The sequence below is a fragment of the Hemitrygon akajei genome, chromosome 15 (assembly GCF_048418815.1).
Source record: "Hemitrygon akajei chromosome 15, sHemAka1.3, whole genome shotgun sequence".
Classification (NCBI taxonomy): domain Eukaryota; kingdom Metazoa; phylum Chordata; class Chondrichthyes; order Myliobatiformes; family Dasyatidae; genus Hemitrygon; species Hemitrygon akajei.
The window spans coordinates 23,049,084-23,064,800 of NC_133138.1; the positions used below are offsets into that span (position 1 = coordinate 23,049,084).

General features: G+C 38.5%; 1 protein-coding gene across 7 annotated transcripts in view; it reads right to left on the bottom strand.

Annotated features, from left to right (window-relative positions):
* tenm2a (teneurin transmembrane protein 2a) overlaps positions 1–15,717 on the bottom strand; it is a 2,964,155-nt gene that overhangs the window by 2,796,687 nt on the left and 151,751 nt on the right. For all 7 annotated transcript variants that reach the window (XM_073067293.1, XM_073067288.1, XM_073067292.1 and 4 more), the window contains exon 3: positions 2,114–2,153. The gene's annotated coding sequence lies outside the window, so the exon portion shown is untranslated. The remainder of the gene's footprint in view (positions 1–2,113; positions 2,154–15,717) is intronic.

The following is a 15,717-nucleotide window of genomic DNA, read 5'->3' on the forward strand; positions in this document are numbered from 1 at the left end:
CTGTTGTTACAACAAAGGCCCTTCTGGCCTTTTGAGCTACGCCGCCCCAGTAACCCAACAATCCTGATTAACCTCAACCTAATTACGGGACAATTTACAATGACCAATAACCCGGTACATCTTTGGACTATGGGAGGAATCTGGAGCACCCAGGGAAAACACCCAATTTCCATGGGGAGAATGTGCAGAGAGTCCTTACAGAATGGCCCTGAACTGAACTCCAAATGCCAGAATGCCCCAAGATGAAAGGTTGAGTGAGCTGGGGATTTTTTTCTCTTTGGAGTGAAATAGGATGAAATGTTCCTGGGTAATAGTGTATAAAAATATGAGGACAGATAGAATAGCCAGCCAGCACTTTTTTCTTGTCAGATGTATGTTTTTTACACAGAGAGTAGTGGGTACTTGGAATACATTGCCAGGTGAGGTGGTAGAGGTTGATAGGGTAAGGGCATTTTTAAGAGCCTCTTGGATAGGCACATAGATGTAAGAGAAATTAAGGGATATGGGCTGTGTAGGAGAAAAGAGTTAGATTGATCATGGAGTCCTAACGAAGGGTCTCAGCCCGAAACGTCGACAGTGCTTCTCCTTATAGATGCTGCCTGGCCTGCTGTGTTCCACCAGCATTTTATGTGTGTAGATTGATCATGGAGTAGGTTTATATAGGTCAGCACAGCAATGTGGGCCAAAGGGCCCATACTGTGCTGTACTGCCCTGTGTTACCTGTTTTATATTACCCAGAGCACAGAATGTATGAGTACATTCAATACAGAATGTATTGCAGGTTGCAATACACCTATATAAAGCACTAGCCAGGCCACAGCTGAAGTATTGTGTACAGTTCTGGTCACCACACTGAAGGACAGGCATGATTGCACTGGAGAGGGTTCAGAAAACATTCGCCAGGATGTTGTCTGTAATGGAGTGCTTCAGTTATGAAGACAGCCTGAGTTTGTTTCCTTGGAGGAGAAGAGGCCGAGGGGAACTGGGTGGATTTACAAAATTATGAGGGGCATGTTCAAGGTAGAGAGTTAAGGCTTTTTTCCATACAGCAGATATACCCATAACTGGGGGCATGGGTTTAAACAAAGGGGTAAGAAATTTAGAGTGGACACGGGCTGAATGCTAAAAGTTGGGATGATAATACTGATGACCAAAGGTCCTGTACTATATCACTCCATGATGGGAAATTACATCTATGGCAAGTTGTAGAGGAGTGGAAAAGAAACACAGTATGTAAAAGGACAAAGACCAGTGCAGGCTTGTTAAGTTAAATAGCTTGTACCAGTGGTGCCTTGTAGGTATAATCCATCCAAGTAAGTCTTATTTTTTTCATTAAAATACAGGAGACAGTGCCTGTTATCTGATGCTCGAGAATAAAAATTCCAGTCTTTAATTTTTACCTCCATGGTGGCCATTCAAGCACCAACTCTTCATTAAATTTATTAACTCCACATCTGCTACAGGGTAAAATGCTCCCATTTCAATTTCCAGCTGCTCAAAGACATACTTGTTACGAATGTCAGCGGGAAAAATAAGTCAATTTTTTAAAAACCAGTTTTGTTGTTGCATGCTTCAATCCACTTTAGCAGGGCATGGTCAAAGCAAAGTTAAATCCCAGTAAGTTATTCTCACAAGTTAAACTTTTCAATACCTCGGCTCTGAAGAGTATCATAATTCCAGTAGCCTAGAGTTTGAAGCAAAAAATACACCAGGTGCTGCTTTGCCTAGAAAGTGTCAAACAGATATGGCTCTTTCAATTTAATTTTACGTGAATGCTATTGAATATGAGGAAAATGGGTAACCAGGAAGGCTAATAGGTATAGCATTCTCAACAGCAATCACTTCCCAGAATCACTGAATGATTGGCACATGAGGTCATTCAGAATATCTTGCATTTGAAAGGTCCCCCAAATCAGCCCCTCTCCCTTTGCCTTTTTCAATAACTATATACAAATTCTTCCACTTGAGTCTTCCTCTAGTTCGTCTGCTGAAAGTTAGGTCTGAATTTCTTTTACCATTTCTTCAGGAAGTACATCCCAATTCAAAATATATCTCTGCATTAAATCCAAAGGGTCTTTGGTTTTTATACACAATATCTTGTCTCTTTGCTTACCAAGCCTTCTGTAGAATGATCCACTTCAGAACCCAATCTCCTGAGAAGAAATTAAAAGAAAGAACATTTAATTTTTATCTAAGTGCACGTTGTTTCTTTTTAACATATTTAAGAGATTATCAGATCTATCTCGATCATGTTGAATGTTGGGATAGGCTGAGCTTGAGGGACCCGATGAAGGGTCTTAGCCCGTAACATCAACTGTACTCTTTTCCAAAGATGCTACACGGTCTGCTGAGTTCCTCCAGTATTTTACGTGTGTTGTTTAGCTTGAAGGGTTGGTTCTCTTGCTCCAATTTTCTGTCATTGAATAACAAACACCTGACTTGCTGAGTTCCTACAGCATTTTGTGTGTGTTGCTCTGGATTTCCAGCAACTGCAGAATCTCTTGTGTTTATAATAAACACAAGCTGCACATACCTAGAAGTCACAAATAAATATTTAGGAATGGACTGAGAATTTGGGAATCATAGTGTAGTTATTGTACTGATAGACAAAAATAATCATCAGTATTCCACAGGACCTTAGTTTTTAAAAGATGGTAATACCTATAAAAGGTGTTAATGTGGTTTAAAGGAGTGAAGGCTGCTGGAATTTTTTGAGGCAATTGCTGAAATTGAAGGTAATGGAGAATCATAGAATTTAATGGACCTGCTTTTCACCAACACATTTCAAATTCTTCTAAGAAACAGAAAAAAAATGTTCACCATGCAGGTGAGAGGCCCGTGAAAATGATGGCACAAGCAGACAGCATAGTGAAGGAGCCATTGCATTCATTGACTGAGGCAATGATTAATAGTGCTGGGACTGTTTTTGTGTTGTACAAGTCTATGTCACTATATCAGAAATTAAATTCAAAAGTTCAAAGTTCAAAGTTAGCTTATTATCAAATAAATATATGTCACCATATTCAACCCAGAGATTAATTTTTCTTGCGGACATACTCAACAAGTCTATAGAATAATAACTATAATAGAACAATGAAAGATCACGCAACTAGAGCGTTCAATCAAGAATGCAGGAGACAACAAACTGTGTAAATACAAAAAGAAGAAACAATATTAATAAATTAATAAGCAATAAATATCAAGAGCAAGAGCAATAGAATGTAACAATTTTGCATTTCTGCCACAATATGTAATTACTAAGGATAAGAATTATATCAATCAAAACTTTAAGGTGTGTACTTGCTTAGGGAGCAGAAAATCCACAAGGTTGAAGGGAGTGAGTAATGGAGACGCATCAGAATCAAAAGTATTAAAAGTAGATGCAGGCACTGATGTGAAAAGGCTTGTATAGAATAGACACTTCCTTGTCTACAAATGTTCCTTAAGGTTGTTATAGCCGGGGGCGTAATGGGGACAAGTTCCTACCACCTATTATATGTTCCCAACGGCGTGTGACTCAAATAGCCGCTGACAACCACATCCAGCTCCTGGCCTTAACATGTGGCTTAGCTACTAAACCTGGTGAAAGCGTTTCTACTGACAGGAGAAGGGACAAAGGTGAGCTACTGGTGCCTTAAGACCAGTCGCTTCGGGCAGATGAGGCTCGTCAGCTACGGTTGGCAGCTCATCTAGAAGGAAAACTCTGATCTCAAACCTCTGCTGCCTTGTAGCTATACCCACTCATGGGGAAGGCTTCGGGAGTGAACTCTGAGGGAAAAATCTGGAGCTGGAGTCCCTAAGGCAGTCCTACATTGAGTTCAATGCTGACCGGCAACTCCTGCAATGCTGCTGGTGCCAGACTGTATCGGCCTCTGCCGTTCCTTTGGGTTCGTCAGCTACATGGAGAGGGGGAGCTTGCTACATGGGCAATAGCTCGCTCTCCATATCACACTGCCCTGGCTTGCCTATCTAGACAGTTACTACACAATATCCATGGTCAACTCTGACCGACGGAGGCCTCACGAGTTTACAAAAAATATATGAATCAAAGTTGCACTTATTTCATCGAAAGGTATTAATGTGCTTCAGAGAGTGAATCTGTTGCACTGCATTAATGTAACATCAGCACCAAGTGAATGTTCAGTTAATGTGTTCCATCTTGCTTAAGGCAGGTAATTTGACCATTATAATGAATGTAATATTGGTTGGTACTTTAAAATCTTGCAGCATGTGATGAAATGTTCTTGATGTTGTTCCACTGTGTAGCATAAAACCTGTCTGTCTGTGTGGGAGTAAACATACAAAAATGATGTCTCTTACTGTAAACTTTTATTTAATAAAGTACTTTGTTTGCTATTTTAAAATACTGGCTCTTCTCCAGTAGCTAAGTGAATGAAAGATACTGACGGCAGTCGTAACATCAGAAAAATACAGTTCCCTTATCCAAATAGCATCACCTAATCTGAAATGTTAATCTTAATGTATGAGGAAAGACAGGGATAATCATTATTTGGTTTCAATGTGTTAACTTCTGAGAAAAATACAAAGTCTGACAAATCGGCAAACTTCTGGTAACACACAGGTCTATTGGCCCTGAGTATAAGATCCAATACTACTACACAGCATGGAACTATAATAAATAATCTGGAGGATTCACTGATCCTAACCCTACTAAGTAAATGCATCTTTTTTTTTTGTCCAGTAACACTTGTTTTGATTTACATACAACAAATAAAGCTAATCTTTGAAAAGAAAACAATCTGCATGTAATAATATATTCATCAGAATTGCATATGCTACAAAAATATTAAAGGTTAATCAAACATGGTTAACATCTTAAGGGCATTAAAATGCAGTATTTTTTAGCTCCTGAGTACCGGTGATCACGGCTAATTTGGAATATTATGAAAAATGTGTATAAGTAATAGAATATATTGGAGAGTTCAGAGAATTATACAAAGTATCACTTTAAATAAAAAATATTAATATATGAATGAGGAGATGATTGTATTGGGTTTGATCCCATTGTCTAAAAGAAGCTGGAGATGCATTCAACTTGCAGAAGAAGAAATAAGGCAGATTCTTCATTATGAGCCAATACAGATCTCGGGATTAAAAGTCATTTCAAAAGGAGGTAAAGGTTGTGGATTTTGTTTTAAATCTGTGATTCACTTTTGATTCAAAGCTCAATTGAAAAGCTCTGTGAGCAAATCCCTCATTTATTCCTGACGAGATAAAGGGTAGAAGAGTTAACCAGAAAATGAAGTTTAGAAACCTGTAGCACGTCTCTGTGGGTCTTATTATCTGAGTCTTTCACACTCAAAGCTGAAAAACCACCAGTCAATTGAGAAGACTGCCTATGAGTTCTATTTACCATTTTTATCTCATAAGCTGAACTCATGCCAGATCATAGTCAGGCTCATCTCTATCACAGAGATTTCTTTCATTGTTGTTAATTCTCCCTAGCTCAGTTCCCTGTGATTGTTCCAACGCAGAATGCATGAACATGGCAGGCAGCAGGGGAACTGTCTCTGTTGCTGTGATGGAGAACTTCAGCCTCACTTCTATTATAAAAGCACCAAAGCAGAGCCAGGCAACGTACTGTACATTCAGGTGAGATTCCAACCCCAATTCCCAGTTAGCCCAAGAGATATTTCAAACAGCATGAGTTTCATGCAAGGTATTGCTAGTAAACCATTCCCTCACCAAACTGACCACAATAAATGAATAACTAAATAAATGGTCCTGAATGTGTGAGGAAGAACCATTTCCTTGAAAGGCAACTGAAATATCAGACAGATTTTCCCTGTAACAGCTACAAGTGAAAGAGCTAATATTATTATCAAGTCAAATTAAAAGTTTAAATTTCAAGGTAAAATCAAAATTATTTTTGACAAAATTATTATCAAAATACTTATATGTCACCATATACAGCACTGTGCAAAAGTCTTAGATATATATATGTATATATATATATATATATATATATATATAGCCAGAGTGCCTAAGACTTCTGCAGAGTACTACAGTAATTGTATGTATTGCATCGTACTGCTCCTGCAAAAAAAAATCAAATTTCATGACATTTGTGAGTGATGATAAACCTGATACTGATATGGGCCCAGGACTGAGAGTGGGAAGGGGGCAGGGAATAGTAGTTGAGAAAAGGGGAAGACAGAAGGGAGGAAGTGGGAAGCACCAAAGAGGCATTTTGTAATGATCAATAAACCAATTGTTTGGAATCAAATGACTTTGCCTGGTGCCTCAGGGATGAGTGTATCTACATCCGAGTAACCACCTATCTGGCCACTGGCACTCTTTCTCTGCCATCTGTCCCACATCCCTCCTGCAGCATTCCACCCTCACCATTCCTAGCATTTTTTGCTCCTGCCAGATTTACAAACTCGCTCTATGCTCCACATTGACAAATGTATTACTGTGCATAAGTCTTAGGCACCCTAGCTATATATTTGTGCCTAAGACTTTTGCACAGTTCTGTAATACCTTGAGATTCATTTTCTTGCAGGCATTCACAGTGGAACAAAGAAACACAATAGAATCAATAAAAAGCTACGTACAAGCAGACTGACAATCAATCAACGTGCAAAAGAAAACATCTGTCCAAGTACAAAAAATAATTAGTTAAAAAACAAAAAATACATATATTTTGATATATATATAATATAAATAATATAAATAATAAAATATAAAATGTATAAAATAATATATATAATTTTTATATATTTTTTGATCCACTGCATCAAAGCATATTTGAAAATTCAGATTATCAACCTTTTTTCATTATTTCTGTAAAATGGCATTCTAAGGGAATGGGCACAGTAGAATTACAAGGGTATAGGTTATCAGTTTATCAGTTCTGACAAACTTATCAGAACTGATTATCAGTTCTGTTCCTTGTGACCCCACAGAAACATCTCTGAACTCTGCCATATCTGTAAGTTTCACTCATTGGTAAGTCAGTGATCAGGAGATTAATTTAATAATTTATAACCATAATTGGACTGCAGCCTTGAGAATAATGGATACTCTTAAGTTTCTCATTCAAATTATCATTAAATAGGACTTAGTTGGACTGATAACATGGCTTTCAGCACTGGACAGTTCCTCCTTATTTAAAAAGTTTACATTAAACTTCTTGCATGACCATTTCTTTCATGTCATACTCTCAGCTCTGCCAGAGATCTCTGAGTATGTCCTTAAGCAGGCAACAAGAATGTACAACACTGAACCATTTCCCGTGCTCAGCACCTGTAGCTTTCGTAGGAACCGGCTTTCTTAACCTTCATACAATCTAAGGTAATGCAAAGACGCAAAATAATATTGCTGCCACTAGAACCAAAGGGTAACCTCTTTTTTTTTTACCTCTTCTGTCCTGATGATGCAATGCAAAGCTATAATTTGGAACACCACAAGAAATTTTAAATATCTTTACTTGCAGTGGATTTTAAACTTCTGTTCACTTCTGGAATTTCTGTCACTTACACTTTTAGTTGAAGGCATATTTGTTCAAGCTAATGAATTAAATACTGCACCTTGCTGTAACTCTTGGCAAGGCTTTGATTCACAGATGTCCCACAGCAAGGACAATCCAAAGGAAACACTGTATGATTCTAAAGGAAAAAAAATGAACATGATAACAACCGATAAAAAAAATCAAACTAATCCATCTGCATCTGCATGAGTCCAATCTGAAGCAAGATAATTTTACTTTCAGCTGAGTCTCACATCTGTGCACAACATCTTCTGGAAGATAAATTAATCTCCTTGGCAACACAGAATTGGCAGCCTCCGATCCAAGCATTTACTGTATTCATACAAGCTGAGAGCAGCAACAACCTCTCCAGCTTTAATACAGCTGCATTATTTAACCCATCAAAACGAGAATAATAATTTTAAAAAACAGCTGTAGAATGTCGCAAACTAATTTATTTTCTCCTCGTTCTTGGCACATATTTTATTACATGATGAGCGAGGGCCACTTGTCCCATTAAAAGCAATTAGAGTCCGAGCAGCCCAATTAAATATTGATTTGCAAACTGGGATCTGTCTACTTCTTAACCATCTATTTGTAATGTTCAAGGGGAGGACGTGTGGAATTCTAATTTGAGTAAATTGCCTGAAATATTTTATACCCACATGCTGTTAATGAAAAATGGTTAAAAAGCAGGTAGTGGCTATGGTTACAGATTGCATAGAAAGAAGATCTTCTGCAGAAACTAATTTGAACTGAATTTAGATGAGTTTGATCTGAATGGCAAGGGTTTATTTCTCCTGCTGGTTGTGTACACCACGGTGAAAGATGCTGAATTTAAGGTAATTGCAGAAGCTGAATACTCAATACTCAAGGTACTTGGGAATACCATTATACACCACTAGGTAATAGGTACCAATTCACAACATCTCACTATCTGCTGTTCCTTAGTTAGCTGCTGTTTTGATTTATTTCTTAATAAAATGGATGTTAAAATGAATGATCTGGCACTCGCAGGCTACTTACTCCTCTCATGGATGGTCTTGGTTGCATTGATTTTCACAGTGGATTAACAGTCACACCCAAGAACCAATCCTTCGTGCCTAGGCAAGAAGTGATGAAAGATAGCAGCAGCATCAGGGGAAGGTATTACAAACAGCCTCTTTCACTTTCTTCCCTGAAATCTACCATTCTCAGCAAATTTACAAGTTAATAATCTAAAATAGTAGAGATTAATTCTTTCCCAACTCAAGGATATTTCAATTAATAATATTCCACATACTGCTGCCCTTAAAATCAAGAATTGAACTTAGAATCCTTTAATTAATTTGACTTTCTAGGGCATGCACTGGAATTTTTGTTGTTTTTGTCATCTTGGAAAAATCTTTCCTAGTGTTAGTGCTTTAACCTGTCCAATGTATATACATAACCAATTTAGTACTAATTACTTCAAAACTATGTGCAGTTGAGATGGTGTCTTCAATTGTAAAAGTGGATCTGCATCTTTTGAGAAAAAATATTGTATAATTTAAATAGCTGAATGCAGCTTATTACCTCATTTCTATCCACACTGAAGTTGGTTCCACTTGCCAGATTTCTCTCCTTTTTACATATTCCTTAAAAGCGCTGGTTTACTTGGAACAGGGATTTGTAGATACCATCAATTATTTGCTTTTCTTGAGCAAATAGCAGTAAAATGGCAGAGAATAATCCCCTGTTTCCTGCGCACATCAACAATTGGCAAGTCAAATTGGAAATGATTTCTGTATTGGTACTTGTTGAAGCTTGGCAATGTCGGAATCTAACCTTAAATATAGCATCTGGAGTAATTTATTTACAACAAATTGCAGTTATATGCCAGAAATAATATGGTAAAACATCCCAGTGTGCTTCATTGGAATCAACAAAGCAGTAAACTGCAGATGTTGTAAATCTTAAACAAATACAGAGAATGCTGGATATCATAAACATAAGAGATTCTGCAGATGCTAGTGTAGGTTTTCACAAATAAAAACAGCAGAGGCATTTTATGTTTAAGAAAAACCATAACGACTCATTTATTGTACTCCAAACAATGAACACAAAGTGTGGTAAAAGTATTTTATGCGATTACATCATCACATCAGACCAGCCTCTTAAAGTGAACCCCAATTCAATGTTGGTGGCTGTCAATTATGTACATTTCTACCAATTACATTACCCTAAACTGGACATCCAAAGTAACACATACAAAATTCTGGAGGAACTCGGCAGGTTAGGCAGCATCAATGGAAAGGGATAAAGAATCAATGTTTTGAGCTGAGATCTGATCCTGATGAAGGATCTCAACCTGAAACATTTTCCCTTTATTCCTTTCCATAGATGCTGCCTGTTCTGCATAGTTTTTCCAGCATTTTATGTGTGCTACTGCTGGAAATACTCAGATCTGGTAGCATCAATGAAAACAGGAACAGATCTTATAATGCAACACACATAAAATACTGGAGGAACTCAGCAGGCCAGGCAGCAACTACAGTATAGAAAAGAGCACATTCAGTGTATTGGGCTGAAATATTTCAGCATGACTATCAGGGTTCGGGGGGTTTCCAGCCCGAAATGTCAACTGTACTCTTTTCCATAGGTGTTGCCTGGCCTGCTGAGTTCCTCCAGCATTTCGTGCGTGTTGCTCGGATTTCCAGCATCTGCAGATTTTCTCTTGTTTGTGATCAGATCTTATAATCTTTTGTCAGAAGTAGAAAAATTTAGTGAACATGCATGTTTTAAATTACAGAAAAGGGGGAGATGTGGAGAAAACAAAGGTACATTTTGTGAATTGCTGGAGAACAATAGAAAATCCTGGTGACATCCGAGAAAGAGTAAGGAAGATCTGTTAGTAACAACTAATCTCTTAGGAGGAAGTGTACAAGAAGTGAGCCTGTTGGTTGTCAGGGAGAGATGAGTTGGTGGCTAGGGAATGGTGTTAGTGTTTGGCAAAATTTTGTGAGTGGCTGGAACTCAGAAGACTGTGGCTTCTGGTGTTCAGGCTTCTGGCACTATTGCTGTGAACATTCATCAAATTGTGTTTATAATAAATAAAGTAAAACACCCCTAAACAATTCACAGGAGTGTGATCAATAGCAATTTTAGACTGAATTACCCGAGAAAATGGAATACAAACATCCAAAGACTGAATCAACTTTCTCAAAACTGATCTCAAATGAAGAATGAGTGGTGGAGAGGCAGGGATGCTTCAGGAGGGAATTCCATAGCTGAGCACGTAGCAAGTGAATCACATACAGCAAGGAATTAGACTCATCAGTTCATCGAGTCCTCACCAATCATCAACCACCCATTTATACAAATCCCTACATTAATCCCATTTACTAAAGAACTTAAAATACTGCAAGTCTACCCCATCAGTGATTAGCTCATTGGTGAAGAAACTGAAGGAGCTGGACTTGGTGCAGATCATGCTGCTGCACATGTCAGAGAGGTGTTAGAGGAGTCAAGATGGTGCACAGCCTAATGTTTCACAGCAAGTGACAGTCTCAGTCACTTTTCTTGTATTGCAAGACGCCATTGGACATTGTTGATGTGGAATGCTGCAAGTCCGATTCACTGGTTTATTGGCAGATGGTGCGGGAGTGCATGGCCTTGGTCATAGCAAGCACTAGGTCTCAAGCCATGGGTTTACCTGTTTACAGCTGCCCAGGGGACAAGCGTCGGGGTCAGTGCGCTCCACTGGAATGGTGGAGGCGGTGTGGTGCGGCGCCCAAGCTGGAGTTGGTGTTGCGCCTCACTGTTTAATTGGCAAAAGACAAGCTGTACTGTGTTCAACTGCAGAATGCTGCAACATTCATGGACTCAGGAACTTTGACTATGTATTGTTTGTGCGTATTTTACTGCTATTTCATATGTGTTTTCTATCTTCTATGTGCTATAGGTGTCTTGTGCTGGGTATGACTGTCGTTGCTGTGTTCTGCATCTTGGCCCTGGTGTAATGCTGTTTTGTTTGCCTGTATTCGTGTTTGTTTGAACAACAATTAAATTCTCCCCACCAGTTTGTGCAAAAGGCAGGAATGGGAGGAGATAAAATATCTCAAAGGTGCTTTTATTTTTAATGAGTATTTTAAAATTGAGCCTTGGCTTAATGTGCAATAAACACAGGTGAGCAAACATGGGGATGAGGATGAACAGAACTTGATGTTTGTCAAGTCAATGCATAATTCAGATGCACAAAAATGTAACTCTGTAAATCTAGTTGTAATTTCAGACTTTGTTCATGATAAGTTAAGGAGCTGTTCACTCCAGTCTTCCAATTTAATCACTGGAATCCTGCATGTTAACATATAAATGCCCAGCACCAAAATGTACAAGTATGCAGCAGTTCACCAGGGCTAATTTCCTGTATTAAGAACTATAACACTCAGTAAAGCAAAAGTAGCTTTGACTTAATTATAAAAAAAATTCCTGCTGGTAGATTCACCACTTAATTACCTGTCAAATTGGCCTTTGGTCTTGAAACATGTTTTATGAATCAATAATTAGAAACTGAGCATAATAGAGCTTTTAGATCTTCACTTAATTTTGTCTCAATTTTAACTTTGAATTTTGACTAATATTGTATTGCAAAAGATTTTAAATGAAAGCATTTCACTGACGATCCAGCCCATCTTTTACAAAACACTAACAGTGGGGTAAGTGTAAACCTGTGCTTATCTGCGAAAATGATGAGGACCTAAGTGAGCATAATGAGGCAAGGCAATTACTGGTGAGACTTGACCATAGTCAAGCTACAAATTTGCTTAGACCAGTTCATTCAAATATGACTGATCCAAATGTACACAGTACTTCAACATCCATTCATTTTTCATTTCGTAAACCTGTCCATCTGGGGGAGGGGGAGGAGTAACTTAATCAGGGAGATTAATCAAAAGAAAGAGAGGAAGGTAATTTAAATACATCAAACAGTGATGGCAAGTTTTTGAGGTAACTTCTTAAAAGAAAGCAATATATTTGATTAGTTTACTTGATGAATGTACTTCTGTTCATAACCTCTGAGTCAGAAGGTGAGTGATTCTTGGCTGAATGTAGAAGTTTCAATATACTTCAGTGTCATGCTGTATTGTCAGAGGTTTAAGGTGCTACCTTAGGCACATCCAAGTGGTCTCAAGTACTACTTTGAAGAAGTGTCTCTTATGTAGTTCGTTATTTATTTCTTAAACAGCATTACTAAAACGATTATTTGGTCATTTGTTATGTCGCCTTTGTCCGAGCTTTCTGCACACATATGTGTTCTTGCATTTCCAGTAGGACCACACTGAGGGATCTTCAAAAGTTCGATGTACGTTGACTGTAATGTACTTTGCGACATCCTGAGAAGGTCATTAAAGATGCCTTATCTATGTATTTTTTTTTAAAATTGCCTTCTTAACCTTATCCTTTGCATACCACAATAAACCACCACTGTATCTGTATAATAATGACCAAATATTACTACTACAATGCCCTTTGCCCAACCAGCTTTTCATGTTTCTTCCTCCCCTCTCCACCCCCCCACACACCCAACTGTCAATGCCTCACCCTCTCGAGAGCTGAAATTTTATTTTCCCACTTAATGAGAACTGATTTTCAAATGGACAATTGCATTGCACATTAAAGGACTAAACTGCTCAAACCCCAAGGGATATTGAAGTTTGTAAGTAGCAGAAGAAATGTGATAAAAGTGTGTCAGTCAATCTAAAATCTATCATGGCCTGTGCTTCGTCTGCCCTTTCCCAGCTCTGATGAAATTCTAATTTAAGCTTGCTTGCATAGTCGATACCTTGTTCCCTTTGTGGTCAATAAAACTCAGACTGTGTATCTACAACACATAAAAATCATTTATGAACATGAAGAATTAAACAGGTTTTTTAATGCAATGTTTCGATTGACTTGCAGACAAGTTAATGGTGCAAAATTGTGCAGAAGTATTACACAACTATGAAATTACAGAATAAAAAAGCAGGAAGAGATTAATCTAAGTATGTATCAATAGCAAGAGGGCTGTCATGCTGTATTACTGAGGAAAGTACTTATCATCCCTTTGTGAGACTGAGTATCCATTCCACTATTTACATCAAGATGAAAGATAAAGGGAAGCTTTTAAGTGGACTATATTCTGAGTAGAGTTTGTACCTTGAACAAATCGGTAATAGCCAGTTCCAAAATGTTATCGTGGTGCCGACGTGCTCTCTACACCGCTTTGCAAACTTCTCCAATCATTTATTTTTAATCTTTAATCAAGCCTTTCATAACAATTGGAGATTTGCAAAGTGGTTTGATAACTGTGCTGCATCTTTGCACTCACCTCCGCATTGAATCCAGTTTCCTGCAGGATCAGTAACATGTCCTGGGAAGTACATTACCATAGAACAATGATATTGTATTGATTTTACAGCTCTCCCTGATTTTAGTCACTACAGCCTTGGTGGGGAGAATAGCAAGATGGGATTAATGCAGAATTAGTGTAAATGGATGGCTGATGTTCAGTGGATTCAAGGGCCTGCTTCTGTTCTGTATGATTCTAAAAATGAAATTAAACAACCTGTATTTACCATGACCAATTAACAACATGGGTCAACCATCAATTCATTTCCATCCACTGCAAACTAAACACATTATTTCCATCTCTAAAACATGGAAGTATAAAAAGGATACACTGCCTCAATTCACCACGGACACCCAGCGCTATTGAGCCACAGAGTCATTGATGGATAGAACGCTACAGCACAGAAACTGGCCCTTCATCCCATCTAGTTTGCGCTGAAACATTAATCTATCTTGTACCATCGACCCGCATCAAGACCATAGCCCTTCATACTACTCCAATCCATGGTGAAATTGAATCTGCATCCAGTACTTGCACTGGCAGCTTGTTCCACACTCTTAATACCCTCTGAGCAAAGAAGTTCCCCCTCATGTTCCCGTTAAACGTTTCACCTTTCACCCTTAACCCATAACCTCTAGTTATGGTCTCACCCAACCTCAGCGGAAAAAGCCTGCTTGCACTTACTCTATCTATACCCCTCATAACTTCTCATACCTCTGTCAAATCTCCTCTCAATCTTCTAAATTCCAAGGAATAAAGTCCTAGCCTATTCATTCTTTCCTTTTAACTCAGGTTCTACAGTCCTGGCAAAATACTTGCTAATTTTCTCTGTACTCTTTCAATCTTATTTACATCTTATCTGTATGTAGGTGACCAAAACAGCACACAATATTCCAAATTAGGCCTCACCAATGTCTTATGCAATTTCAACTTAGCATTCCAACTCCTCTACTCGATGTATTAATTTATGAAGGCCAATGTACCATAAGTTTTATTTATGACCCTATCTACCAGTGACCATATTCTAACTCAGAGGTTTAGAAAACATGGTTAGAACTCACCTGTGGAGTATTGCGTTCAGTTCTGGTCATCTTATTATTGGAATGATGTGAAGGACATGGAAATGGTTCATGGTTCACAAACTATTTACCAAGATGTTACTTGGATTAGAGGGCATGTACAATAGGGAGAGCTTGGACAAACTTTCATGATTTTGTCTGGAGTATTGGAGTTGGACGGAAGACCTGATAGGAGTTTATAAAATTATGAGAGGCATTATACCGCCTGGATCTTTTCCCAAAATGTCTAATACTAGGGAATTAACACTTAAGGTGAGGGGGGAAATTTTCAAAGCTGATGTACGGGGCAAGTGTTTTTCACACAAAGTATAGTAGGTGCTGGAATGTACTGACTGTGTGGTGGGGGCATATACAATAGAGGCTCTTAGACAGATACATGAATATGGCTTCACTACCTATTAAATGCTCCCAAAGGAATACGTCTCAAATCGCCTCTGACAATCATATCCAATTCCTGGCCTTCACAGGTGGTTTACTTACAAAGACTGGTGGAACTATTTCGACTGACATAAGAAGGGGCAAAGGGGGGTTGCTGGTGCCTTAAAACCAGTTGCTTTGGGTAAATGGGGATCATCAGCCATGGTTGGCAGCTCATCTAGGAGAAGAAAATCTCTGATCTCAAACCTACGCAGCCTTGCGGCTATACCCACTCATGGGGAAGGCTTCAGGAGGGAGTCCCTAAGGCAGTCTTACATTGAGTCCAACACTGACTGGCAACTCCTTTGATGCTACTGCTGCCAAACTGTATCAGACACTGGTGACTTGGACAGGTTGGGTGAGTGGGCAGATGCATAGCA